Source organism: Marmota marmota, unplaced genomic scaffold (assembly GCF_001458135.2).
Source record: "Marmota marmota marmota unplaced genomic scaffold, marMar, whole genome shotgun sequence".
NCBI classification, from domain to species: domain Eukaryota; kingdom Metazoa; phylum Chordata; class Mammalia; order Rodentia; family Sciuridae; genus Marmota; species Marmota marmota.
The window spans coordinates 6,415,229-6,428,925 of record NW_026000153.1 but is presented as its reverse complement, the minus strand read 5'-3'; the positions used below and the strand labels follow the sequence as shown (position 1 = coordinate 6,428,925).

The following is a 13,697-nucleotide window of genomic DNA, read 5'->3' as shown; positions in this document are numbered from 1 at the left end:
CGGGGGGTGACGAACAACTTGTGTACGTTGATACAGCAGGAGTGGGAGCCATTTATTGCAGGACAGGAGCAGTATTTATACATTCCACACAGCTTATCTAATTAACATAAACTAGATACAGCAGTCAACCAATCAGGAATCTCCACACTTAATGGCTTGTTTTTGTTACTTCTCAAACCACTCCCTCTGGCATTTTGCCAGGCACCATCCAGACTTGTTTAAGAACTCTAACATTCCCCTGGCAAAATGCCAGGTGTTATTTTGACTTGTTTACAGACTCTAACACCTGATCATCAACTTCCCTGCCTCTTCTCTGTGTAACTTACCTAGCCTTAGGTACTTTGTTAGAGCAATAGAAAATGGACTAAGACACATACCTTTTCTCTATGAATTTGTCCGTGCTATTTAGCTTACATGTCATGGCCTTCACCACCTAGAAAATTCTTAATCATCCTTTAAAACTCTGCTCTAGTTCCAGCCTCTCGGTATAGATTGTTTTGTTTTCTATCTCTCTTTAGCAGAGATAAATGAACCTACAGTATTCTTTGGACCCTTCTATTACGGTGCAAAGCAGATATAGTCTTTTCCTATATCTGCATAACTTCCTTCACTGGACCATGGGTTCCTCAAAGGCTCAAAGATAGGGACTATATCTTAAATATCTTGGTATTGCCAAGGCCAAAGGTAATGCTCAAATGCCAAATCTAATTGCCTTGATATTGAGATATTTATAAATCTAGACAATGATATATTGATATATATGTGTGTGTATTATATATATGCACACACACACATATATGCACACAACACACATATTTTTTGCTCAAGTAAAAGGTGGAGCTATACTTGGCAGCAACTCATTATGAAAGTTCTACCTGTGAGTTTCACAATCCTAATGAAATAATCTTAATGATTATTAGAGACATTATGGCATACTACAATAAGAAGGCAAGAGGCACGCAAGAGATGTTCCTGGCCAACAATAGACCTAATTATCAGTGTGGGAAATATATTTTGAATGTTGGTTCTCAAGGTTCACAGTGCCCACAAGAAAGCTCTCACCTGGTATGTTGGAAAATAACATAATCAAAGAAAGTTTTATGAGGGATAGGAGAACAGGCCCTAATTCTGACTTTCATGCCCAGCTATTTCTCCATCTTAAAAGGGCAGAAGGTTTTTCTTCTTTCCTAATTTGCAGAGGTGTGAGAAATTAAAAACAGCATACCATCTTCTCTAAAACCAAAGTTATTTCAAACATAATTTTCCTAAGAAATGTTGTGGCGGGTTTTTGGAAATGAAGGTGGTCTACCAAAAGGAAGCTTGCTTTATTTTGCCTCTTCAATGAAAGAGGCCCATTTTTCTAAATTCAAGAAGGTCTCTAAATAAAGAGTAAGTAAGACTGGGAATGTGGCTCAGTGGTTGAGTACCCCTGAGTTCAATTCCCAGTGCCCACCTGCAAAATAAATAAATTGATTAAATTAAATAAAGACCAAAAATCTCCCAGGAAGTGTGAATAACAATAATATAAACCTAAAGGACGCATAAGAAAGGAAGGAATTAACTTCTATTTATGAATGTGAAAACAGATATTTAGGAATTAGAAAAAAAATGTAAATGTTAGAGCTAGTAAGTCCAAAAGCTTATTCTCTGAATAACAGAAAACAATAAAATAAATAATCATCTAACTAAAAAATGAGAAGAAAGAAAAAGCGCAAACATATAGACTAAGATAAGAAAATGGGGAAATGAATGATAGCTACAAAAGATTGTAAAATTTTGTTTAAATCAGATAGATAACTCTCTAGTGAAATGTGAATTACTAAAGTGACCAAGACAAGACAGAAAATCTCAACAGAAGAAACAGCAAAAATGGTTCAAGATCCACCATCAAGAAGCTTGAGGGCCACCCAGGAGTTGGATTCCACCCAGCGTATATTTAGCAGTTAGCAGTCAGACCCAAGCCTGGGAAAGACAGAACCAAGACAAAACAGAAAAAGAAAAAGACAAAAAGAAAGGCCCTACTGACCAATCTCATTTATGAATATAAAAGACCAAAATATTAAGCATTAATAATCAAATTCTGCAACACACTGAATAACACACATCACCCAACTACAGTTCAAAGGCAAGGGCATTTCCATGCCAGAAAAACTACTGATATGATTCACCATACTGGGGATATTAAAAGAAAATCGTAAGATCTTCATAGCTGTCCCAAACTATGTAAAATATTTTAAAATACATCATGGTAAATAGGGAAAGAGTGAATAAATTTCAATTAAAGTCAGGAATCCTAGATGTGGTGGTCAATTCAATTAGAAAAAAAAAAGAAAATCATACTAATTGGAAAGAAGGAGGCTCAATTATCATTTTTCCAAAATGATATGGCAATGTACATGAAACACCTGAGAGAATCAATAGAAAAATTATTTCAAGTCATAAGAGAATTTAAAATGTGGCTCTTCAAAGACAAAATCCAAAAATTATCTGAGAAACAAAGAGGACATGGAAAAAAACATATTTTACCCTTGATCAGAAAGACTAAATCATACAAATGTTAATTTTCTCTGTATTTATCTATAAATTTAAGGTGATCATAATAATAATACCAACTTGCTTTCTTTTTAGAACTAGGCTAGTGGATTCCAAAGTTCACATGGAAAACTAAAATCACTGGATATCAAACAAATTTGGTACCGGCATATTAAGAATTGGTGAGGTAATGAAACCGAAAGCCCCAAAATAGATATAAGTATTTTAGGAAATGTTGGCTATGTTAAAAAAAAAAATAAAGACACTGCATGTGGGAGGAAGTTATTCAATAAAAATTATGGAGAAAATTGGGTAGCAATCTGGAAAAAATAAAGTTAGATATCAATGTAAAGATCTTATGCCTTATAGCAAAATAAATTCCAAAGCATCAATAGAAAAGGAAATTAATTATACTAAAAGAAAATATGAGTGAATGTTAAAATTCTTGATGTCAAAATGACTTTTATAAAAGTTATAAAGATTTCTGCAAACTAATAAATACGTATACAAAACAACAAACAAACTCACACTACAAACTGGAGGAAAATTATATCATAAGAAGTCATACTACATGTGGGAGGGCAATTACAGTAGATTTTAAAAATGATAGTAAAATGGATGTTTTATTTCCTATATAAGGTGGTCCTATAAACCCTATAATAAAAATCAAGAATTCAATAAAAATGCACAAGGGGCCTAAATGGTTCATAGCTAAGGAATACAAGTGGCATTAACACACATTGAAGATGTTCTGCCTTATTCATAATGAGAAAATAAATGCTAGTCAAACCACTACAAAATACCCTTTTTACCAATCAGGTTGGCAAAGTTCAAAAATCTGATAAATATGTGTTGGAGAGAGTGCAGGGAATCAGTCACTCTCATAATTATTAATGGAAATATAAATTAGTAAGGGTCTATAAAGGGTAATGAACAAATGTATCAAAATTTTAACATGCACTTTTAAATTTTAGGAATTTCTGATATACTTAGACCTGTGAGAAATAGTCCATGCAGTGACGTTCATTTCAGCAATTTTAAAATACTGTAAGAGGATAAATAATCTATATTCCTATCAACTGGGAACTGAAATATTAAATTATAATTCATACCCTATAATGGCATACTAGATAGTGTTCAGAAGAATGAAGTAACCCTATGTCTACCAACATGAAATGATCTCCAAGTTATATTAAGTGAAAAAAATCAGGCAGAAAATTGACTGGGTGTGCCTTTATTTGTGTGTCTGTATGTGCATGTGTTTATGTATACATATACATATTTATAAATGTAGAAATTATCTGGAAGAACCCTTGACAACTAGGTGGCCTGAGAATGGGGTGTGAGAAAGACTTCACAGTATACATTCTTTTTACACTTTTTGAAGTATGTATCATGTGCACTATTATATATTCCAAAAATTAATTAAGAACCTAAAAGTTCAGGATTGCTAAATCAGAGAACTACTTCTTTGCAAGAATTGTAAACAATTGTTCAAAACGCTCTGTGCTATTTGAATTAGGAGACCTCTGCATGCCTAAAGAGTAAACACAATGAATAAAGAAAAACAGGAAATTTGTCTTGAGGATTTGGTCCACCTGAGCAGCTGCCAGAGCTGTCAAGAGCAGTAGCAAGAGCTGATGCTGTCCCTGCACAGACTTCTGCACCAGCTGAAACTACCACCACAGCCACCTGCAAGTGTCAAAGGTAGATGACCAAGCGCACTAGAAAACAGGCAAGAGTGGAATAAAATAATTCTTCTCAAACCAACCCCTAAGGTTTAATTCTTCTGTTAACACATGGTTAAGACACAGTAAGAATAGCTTTATGACATGCTTCTTAATTGGACATGAATCATTTGGGAATTAGTTCCAGCTGTAACTGATCCTTGCCATTCATTAAATGCATGAACGGGTGCTGGCCAAGAGGTGCACAGGTCTGAAATAACAACTAGTGGCTTTGTTTCTCCAGCCCCAAGAATACTGCAGGTCCTACAGACAGGTATTCTGGCTTGTCATTCTTTAGCATATGTAATTTATTTAAATAATGTCAAACGTCATCATTTAAAACTCCTTGCTCATCCATGAATGCCAGGAAGGCACAATATTGGGCCTGAACCGAGGACACTTAGCCTTCCTTCTAGAAGTCTGTAGGTGAAGTTCTGAAACCTGAGGGCGCGTACATTCCAGCAAAACCCAGAACAACAACAGTGCATACAAAACTGTTAAAGTGCGAGAAAGGTGAATTTTAAACTCAGGAAAATGTTGCTTGTTTGTCATATTTTTGGTCTTACTTATTTCTTTTTCATATATGTGTGTGTTTTGTACTTCTCCTCTCTCTCTTTTTTTAAAATCTTACCTATTTCTGAAGCTATTTTATGTTTTCTCTGACTTGCGGTAAAGCAGCACAATTGAAACAAAAATATTCCATTCAATTTTTGGAAGAATGTTAGAATAGATAACAGCTCCAATGAACACAGTGGAGACTCCACATTTTTGTGTAGTTAAGAGGAAGTAGGAAGTACACCTTTGGTTCTTGTCCTGACTCTTCCCATACGAGGGAGGAAATGTCCCCTCCTCTGATACAGCAGTTGTAATTTATGTCAAACATATAGGAAAGGGGGCAGTTTCATTTTTCTCTATGACTTTATTTCCTGGGCAGACCTGGTTGATGTCTTAATACTGACTGACATTGGGACTGGGAGGATAGCTCAGTGGTAGAGCACTTGCCTAGCGTGAGCAAAGCCTTGGGTTTAATCTCCAGCACTGCAAAACAACAACAAAAAACCTGCTGGAAAGTTCAACAAAACTCACATGTTTTAGACTATGTTCCCTGCATCCATTAATCATTATTCACATAATTACCTTCATCCCCCTAAACACTTTGGTTGACAGATACTGTCATTCCCATTTCACAGATGAGGAAATGAAGACTCAAAGATGTAATCACCCTGCTCAGATAACCAGGATGTGACAAAAACAGACGGAACCAAGTGAGTCTGATCCCAAGTCTGCTCTTTCCATTATTCCCCCAGCTTTTGCTGAGCACATCCACCTCTGGGTAGTTTGTGCAGAGCAGTAAATATTGATTATTTTTATTGACACTTAATAATTGTACATATTTACGGGGGATAGTGTGGTAATTTGATACATTTATACAACTTATATTTACTGATCTCTGTATGTTAGGCACTATGCTGATTACCAAATGAAACTACAGACTTGATTAGCAGATGATCAATAAATATTAATAGATAAATAAATCGATAAATGTTTCTTGTCCACAAGCGACACCTTATAACAGCTAACACTTATTGAGAATTACTGTGTGCTGGGCACTTTTCAAAAAAAAAAGAAGAGGAGGATGAGGGCTCAGTGGTAGAGCACTTGCCTAGCATGTGTGAGGCCCTGGGTTCAATCCTCAGCACCACAGAAAAAATAAATAAATAAAATAAAGGTATTGTATCCATCTACAACTGAAAAAAATATTTTAAAAAGAGGAGGAAAATAGAGGTGACAATAAGGCAAATAACACATAAAACCAAAATAAATCCCAATGCATCAGTAGTTGCAATAACAGCAAACAGATTTTTAGATTCCTTTACTAAAATATGAACTATTTAAATTGTTCTTCTTAAATCAGTTATATTTTCTTTACAAGAAACACAGCTAAAACAAAATTATGTTTACAAGTTGAAAATAATAACCCAAACACTTAAGTACTGGTGCAGAATCTTCATACACTGCTGGTAAATGGTGCAGCCAATTTGGAAAAGATTGACAATTCTTCAACATAAAACAGAGTCACCATGAGACTCAAGCAGAAAATTCTGTTCCTAAGTATCTATTGAAGAGAGTCAAACATGTCCACACAAAAACCTGTACTTGAACACTCACAGTAGCATTATCCAAAATAAACCAAATGTGTACACAATGCAGATGTCCATTAACTTACAAATGGAAAAACAAAATGCAGTATTTTCCAGCAAGGAAAAAAATGAAGAACTGATATCTGCTACAGTATGGCTCGAACTTAAAATCTTTATGCTAAGGGGGAAAAGTCAATCACAAAAGGCCACATCTGTGTGATTCTATTTATAGGAAATGTCCAGAATAGGTAAGCCCATAGAAATAAAAAGTAGGCTCATGGGAGTCACGGGTTTCTCTTTGGGGTGGTGGAAATGACTTGAAATTGTGGTGATAGCTGCACAACTGTGAATATTCTATAAACCACGGAGATTAATACACTTTGAAGAGGTAAACTTTGTGACAACTAAATTATACCTTAATAAAGTCGTTATTTATAACAACAAACAAATGGGCACAGCATTATAAATATCAGGCAAAAGAGAATCCAAGGCAAAAAACATAAATAGAAATATACACTTTGGAAACATGAATGAAAAGGTAAGTAATAGTTTCCACAGGTCACAGACAGGTAAAAAGCGCAAGAAAGGACCCTCTGGGCCAGGCCCCTGGTGGCTGCAGGGGTTGCAGAAGTGCTGTGCTGAGTGCCCACGAAGGGCCTATGGTGTGGGGAGCACAGCCAGGCTATCATGGAGTTGGGGTCTGGGCTTTATTTTGTAGGATTTTAGATCAATGGACAATGTATACATGTATAGACATACTGCAGGAACTCTCACTAATTTGCACAATCAATGTGTGTTAATAATTTTTTTTAAAGAAAGACATTTTAGACATTGATGGTTTTGAAACAGCATCCTGGGGGCTACCATGAGAAAAGGATTGTAGGGAGAAGAAATAGCAGAAAGACCCATTGGGGGATCCACACAAGCAAAGCCAAGTGTTAATTTGAATTAGAGTAACAGCAATGGGCCAGAATCAAGGAGGAAATCAGACTGGACATCTGGGATAAGAGAGAAGGAAGAACCCAAGGTAAATCCAGGGTTCCTTGCAAGACAGTGGAGTGTTAACCAAGGAATAGCAGGAGAAAATGGAAGTGGTGGTGAACAGGCAGGGAGAAGTGAGTTTAATTAGAAACACACTGAATTTGAGGTGCTTTGGCAAATGGACATGTAGATCTGAAATTCAGAAAAGAAGCAGGACCCACAATAGCGATTTAGGAATATTCACATTGGCAGTGGGGTTTATTTCCTTCTCTAGTGCTAATTCCATGAAGATCTATAAAAGTATAACATTTAAAATTACCGAGTCACCTTCTTTGATTTCTAATCAAGTCAAGAACATGGCTAATAATGGCAGTCAGGTGGCTGATACTGCTAGTTGCCTACTCAATAACTATTTCCTCTTCCTCCTCGGAACAGAACCCCTAATTTGGGAGTGTTGCAATTTACCCAGCTAAAAATATTTGATTTCTCAGACTGTCTTACATTTAGAGCAACCCTGTGACAATGTTTTGGCCGATGAAATGTAAGTGGAAGTCTGGGGTGGGGGACATCATTTTCTGAATAAAAGTAAAACCACCCTACTAGAATGGCCTTCATTCTTTAGCTATGTGCATTTTCTCTTTCTTCTTGCCTAGACTGTAGAAATAAGCCCGGAGATACAGAAGTCATCTTGGGACCATGAGTCAACCAGATTTGGGGTGAAGTCCTACAGGTTATAGGATGGAGAAATAGGAAGATGTAAAGAGGCTGATCTCTGATTGTAATTGTAATTGTATCTCTGATACAATCATGTGAGCTCCTGCACCAACCCCAGTCTTCCTTTATTGAGAGTCTAGTACCACATGACAAATAAACTTGTATCTGTTGAAGGTAAATTCAGATGCATGCTCTGTTTTTGTTTTCTTTGGCAGTTGAGTGCAATCACTAAGGTATATAAATCATATTGTGACACACATACACACATATGGAGATAGGTATCTAAATATCTTAATGTATATCTATATATAGATGTCTCTCTCTGTGTGTGTGTCTGTGTGTGTGTGTGTATGTTAAGAGAGAAGCAGGCAACATGATCATTATTATTTCAGTTATAAAAAATGTTTAAAAATACAGTATCATTTCTTTTTAATAGCATTGTATTTTTTTTCTTTCCCAAATAGGGTGATAAGAATTTGCATCTAAAGGGAAACAATGAATTACCAGTATCAAGAAAGTTCATGAATACACAATCATCTATCTATGAATATACACAAAAATGACACCCTCGGACTTTTTCAGTACGATATAAGCTGATCTGGCTCATTTAAATGGCTTGGGTCAGACCAACGTTCTTGAAGATGGGATTGTCCACCAGACTCGAAAGAATTATCCCTGGAAGGAAGAGTCTTTCAGGCACCTAGTAAGCATAGCTAAGGAAATAGCAAAACCCTGTACCATGGTGTTCAGGCCCCTTACAGAAAAGTAAGAGGACAGTGCTGTGGGATTATGTCAATAAAGTTCTAGGAAACACTGTCTTATACCACAAAACTTTTATTCTCATTAGGCAGGGATGATGTGGAAGACTTGTATCTCTATGGCAATAGTAAATTCAGGACAAAGTTATCCCAGGTTTCAGGATCAGAAAAAGCTGTGTAAACGATCTTTTTTTATCTCATGGTTGCTGTGGATCAGATAACTATTTGTGTTTTCCTTTTTGTTTTGGCTGCTGGGAAGCTCTGGCAAAATATTAATCCCATCTCTGGAAACTACTTTCACCTCATATATTCTTGTTCTCTAAATTATCTCTGATTCGGTCTCACTTTCCACTTGTGCATTCTCGTTAGCCCAGTTCATTATCTATTAATTTTAAATTGTTTAATGCCTAATTTTATAAACTCTTCAAATGCTTTATGGAACAAAGACTATTTAGGCAAATAACTTTTTAAAGCACCAGATTGTCATCATAGCAAAAATACTGCTAATTTACTGAACATTGCTATGAATGAGGTACTGTCCTAAGATTTCAGCTTATTTACCTTAAATATAAGTAATTTTATAGATGAAAAAACTGAAGCACACAGAGGTTAAATAATTTATCTAAGATCACACAGCAAATAAGTGATAAATGCAAGACTCAAACTCAGATCATCTGAATTACGTAACTTATACAAAAGAAAAATAATGTTTAATTTCTTAAAGAAGTAGAGGCCTTCCGATTTTATAGGCCGAGCTCAGCATTGTTCAGCTCTGAAAGAGAAACCTATTATCCATCTGGTCCATACAATCATGCCAGATGATCCATTATCAACAGAGAGTATGAGACAGTGAAAGTTGAAACAATAGACAATCCAAAAAATAACAGGCTTTTGATCTTGGAACACTGTTACATTTGCTCATTCATTCATTCAATAGCTTGTAGGGAATATTCGTCATCTGCCAGTAGTGGTGCAGGTGCTGGGAAAAGTGGTCATATCATCTTCCCTCCAGGAACTCAAGGGCTATAAGGGAGAGTCAGGTAGGTTAACGGCATCATGGGATTAGGATGCGAAGGCTGACAGGAGACCAAAACAGGGGATGACAGGATCAATCTGAAAGCAGTTTAGCCCTCACCTCTTGGTTCCCTTCAAAACAGAAATAAGGAGAATTAGCTCCCTTGTGATGATTTTGTACGTAAGAAGCTCTTAGCCTAGCCCCAGCACCATTTAGCCATTAGCTCTTAAGGATCAGTGGATGGCAGCCAGGGTCCTTGCTTTGATATATGCATGCACTCACATGGATGCCTGTCCCCAGGAACTCAAAATTCTGGAGCTAGCGACTGCCTTCTCTCAGCTAACCCTGGAGCTGACTCTAACTTACAGTCCACAGGCAGGCCTCTCCTTTGGATCCACCATCCTAGAGTCACAGTCTTACTGGAATACCTCGCCCACACACAATGAATACTCCTTCAGGATGCCCTGGAACATCTTCCCCCACACTGCCTGGATCACATAATGCCTGCTCAGTATTTTGGCCCCATTTGCTCTATTTCACCTTATCTGTTTGGCACTTGAATGCTATAGTTCATTGCACACTGCCTGGCTGCATAACAGAGGGGGATTCACCCTTGAACAGTCTGAGAGCCTCCTCAAATTGCAAAATGGGAGTTCCCTAGTGCTTTAGTGGCTGAAGCCATTGAGAACGCTTATGAGCTCCACCTGCTCAGCATCCGGCAGGGGAACGACTTGTCTCTCTGGTTTTGTGCAGTAGCAAAATTAGAAGTAATTAATCATTTTCTCACTACCCTGAACTCTTATTTAATAGTTCCTGCTTCAAGTTTGTTTTGTCAGGCCATCAGCAAAGTCAGTCAAATATTACAATTCCTTTCTAAATATTCTAGCAGCCAGATGGTAGGAACACCACAGTGACAAGGCAAAACTCTCCTAAAGATAACTTTGTGATGCACGAGCACACTTGATGGCACTTGGCTGAGGGGACTCACCCAGAGATACCTCTATCGTTGCCCCACTTAACCCAGGGTCTCATTCCAGGATTAAGCCAAGCATTGAACTCTGCAATTTGAAACTGGCTGGTAAAACTAACATGTTTCTGCTTCTCTAAGTTCCAAATTTTAGGCAGAAGTATAAAATTATTAGAATACACATCAGGACAGATTTTTCAGGATTTCTCCCTCGATGTAATGTTGTATACCCTAAAGCTTCAAATACTTCTGCCCTCCAGTTAATGTATATTTAGAACGTGCTTGTTAGAAAACAAGTATCCTGCCTTCTGCTCAGCTATTTTTGTTGATGTTTAAAACTTTAGCATTAATAAACATGTATTCATAAATTTCTAAAATGCAGGAAAAGTTGACTGTTCCTCCCTAGTAAAAATTCCATGTTTTCCTCTATAGTTAAGCCCTTTTTTGGTTTCTCAGATCTTTTCTAAGTTTCCAGTTTTTTGTTGTGTGTGTGTGTGTGTGTGTTGGAGTGACTGCAAAATCACAACCTGTACTATATGATGTCTGAACAATAAATCTCCAAAAAAGAGCGTTGCCAGGCTGGACCAGCTGGCTTTCTCCTGTTCCTAAAACTGTATGTTCTTCCTCCATCCCTTCTGCTGTTGGCTAACTTCATGTAACACAATGCCACACTCACAACTGCACGAAAACAGACTCCTGGAAGGAACTCAAAGAGGGGGCATGGCAGCCCTACCGCCCTTAGACACTGGCCTACAAGTCACTGTCACCAATACCACTCTGTCCTGACTGGGGTGCCCCCAAATTGCCTGTTTATGGCTCATGCCTATAATTTTAAGTCCACGTACCCAGATTCTTATCCTCAGCTTCCCTGAACAAGTCATTTAACTGCTGTCACTTTTTATTTTCTCTTCAGTACAAAAGCACAAGAATGACAACTCCCTTTAAAGAACTGCTGTGAATCATATGAGGTAACACACATGCAGGCATTGGTGAAACACTCTAGAGTGTATGTACCATTTCCCATTATTTCTTAACTTTCTTATGCTTCCTTTTTACCTCCCCCTTGTTTTTTTTCTGAGTTGATTTTGTAGTTTTTAAATGTATCTCTAAAATACATTAGTTGGAAAACTGAAGAGATCTTTATGCTACCATACTGAATGGATTTTAGCATTAAATCTTCATTTACTTTTTTATTGAAGTAAACTTACATAAGTCAAATGCACAAGTCTCAAGGACATAAGTCATGACTTCATAAATTTTTAGATGCTCGAATGTGTGACCACTACTTAAGTCAAGGTAGGGAGCATTTCCAGCATCCTAGAAGCCTCCCTTAGCCCTGTACAGGTCAGTAACAAAGTCCAAAGGCAGCTCCTCTTCTGACCTCTATTTGCTATGAGTTACCTTTGTCTGGAGTTTAACACCACTTCTCCCCTCCTCAGTCCAGGGCTGGGGATTAAACCCAGGGCCTCAACCATGCCAGGAAAGTGCTCTACCCCTGAGCCACATCCCCAGAGGCATTTCCCACCCCAAAATGTTTTTTGAGAAGCTTAGAGTCTCTCTGATAATTATTAAATGCTGACTGAAAGATATACACTTCTAATCTTGTCTCTAAAGTGACAAAAATTCTGACAAGGACAAGACTGAGAAGCACAAACTTTCTAAATCACACAGGTCGTGCCAAACAAAGGCTCTCATTTACAGCCAAGGACCTGAGGCTCAGAGAAGGGAACCTCAGCCCAACTTCCTGCTACAGAGTAACTTTCCTTCCAAATGCTGCAGATCACAAAGCGAACTGAAGGTCAGGGATGCTGCTGATCTGACCCAGAGCTCTGGGAACAGCTCTCCTGGCCTCTCCCTGCAGAGCACATTCGGTCTCCATGCTGCCCCTGTGCCGGGCACGCCACCCTTACAGGACCAGGTTCCTGAGTGCCAGTGTCTACCAGCCCACGGGGTCTGGACCCCCCCACACCCCCCAGATTTTGAATTTCCTGGTGCTCTGCTCCAACTCTGCTCCCTCTTGGCTCCTGGTTGGATATAGTGGAAGATTTTTTTCTGCCACCTTCTCCCTGATCCCTCAAGAGGACTTTAAAGCTCTTATGTAGTCATATGTAAACTGCTGGAGTAGACTTACTACTGGCTCCAGACTTACTACTGGAGATGAGCTTCGGAGAGGAATCTGGACACCTGGGCATTAGTCTCCGCTGTCACCACGAGCTGTGTGACCTTGGACAAGTCACTTCAAGTCTCTGGAGTTGGTTTTCTTACTGGAGGCTACTCCTGTATTCTCAAAGCCACCTATGGCTTTGCAATTTACTAGCTCTTTTTAGTTCCACTCAGCCTTTCCCACGACACTCCCCACCCCAGCGAGACCCGTCTTTTGTTCTGGGGGTGAAGCGGAGCAGGAGAGCTTCGGGAAGGACCAGGCTGAGGAGGCCTTGGTACCAGCAGCTGTTCACCGGGGACTCGGGTCCCGGGAGGTCATCGGGCAACCCCACCGTGACCTTGTTCCCTCCCTGGCCCTTTTCTGGCCCGGCCTGAGTGAAGCGTCTGGGAGACAGTGGCGGGCACTAGGGCGGCGCAGAGCAGCGCCTGGATAGCGGCCCGGACCTGGGGCTGCAGTCTGGCGGGGGTCCCTTTGGCACTGGCGTGCGCGCAGCAACCTGCCTCTACCCGAGGCCACTCCGCCTCGGGATTGGCCTGAGAGGACGCCACAGATCACCCTTTCCCCCTCGGACACCGATCGGGACACGCGCGCAGAGCCGCTACCTGCAGATGGCCGTGCCCTGGACGGGTCTGGACTCGAGGTGGGGCCGCCGTCCCCCGCCGCCTCCCCGCTCTGGGGCTCCGCGTCCGGCCAGCGGC

At 39.2% G+C, this 13,697-nt stretch overlaps 1 protein-coding gene across 1 annotated transcript in view; it reads right to left on the bottom strand.

The window, feature by feature from the left end:
* Wipf3 (WAS/WASL interacting protein family member 3) overlaps positions 1 to 13,697 on the bottom strand; it is an 87,724-nt gene extending 74,027 nt beyond the window's left edge. The window contains exon 1 of the mRNA XM_015490077.2: positions 13,602 to 13,697. The gene's annotated coding sequence lies outside the window, so the exon portion shown is untranslated. The remainder of the gene's footprint in view (positions 1 to 13,601) is intronic.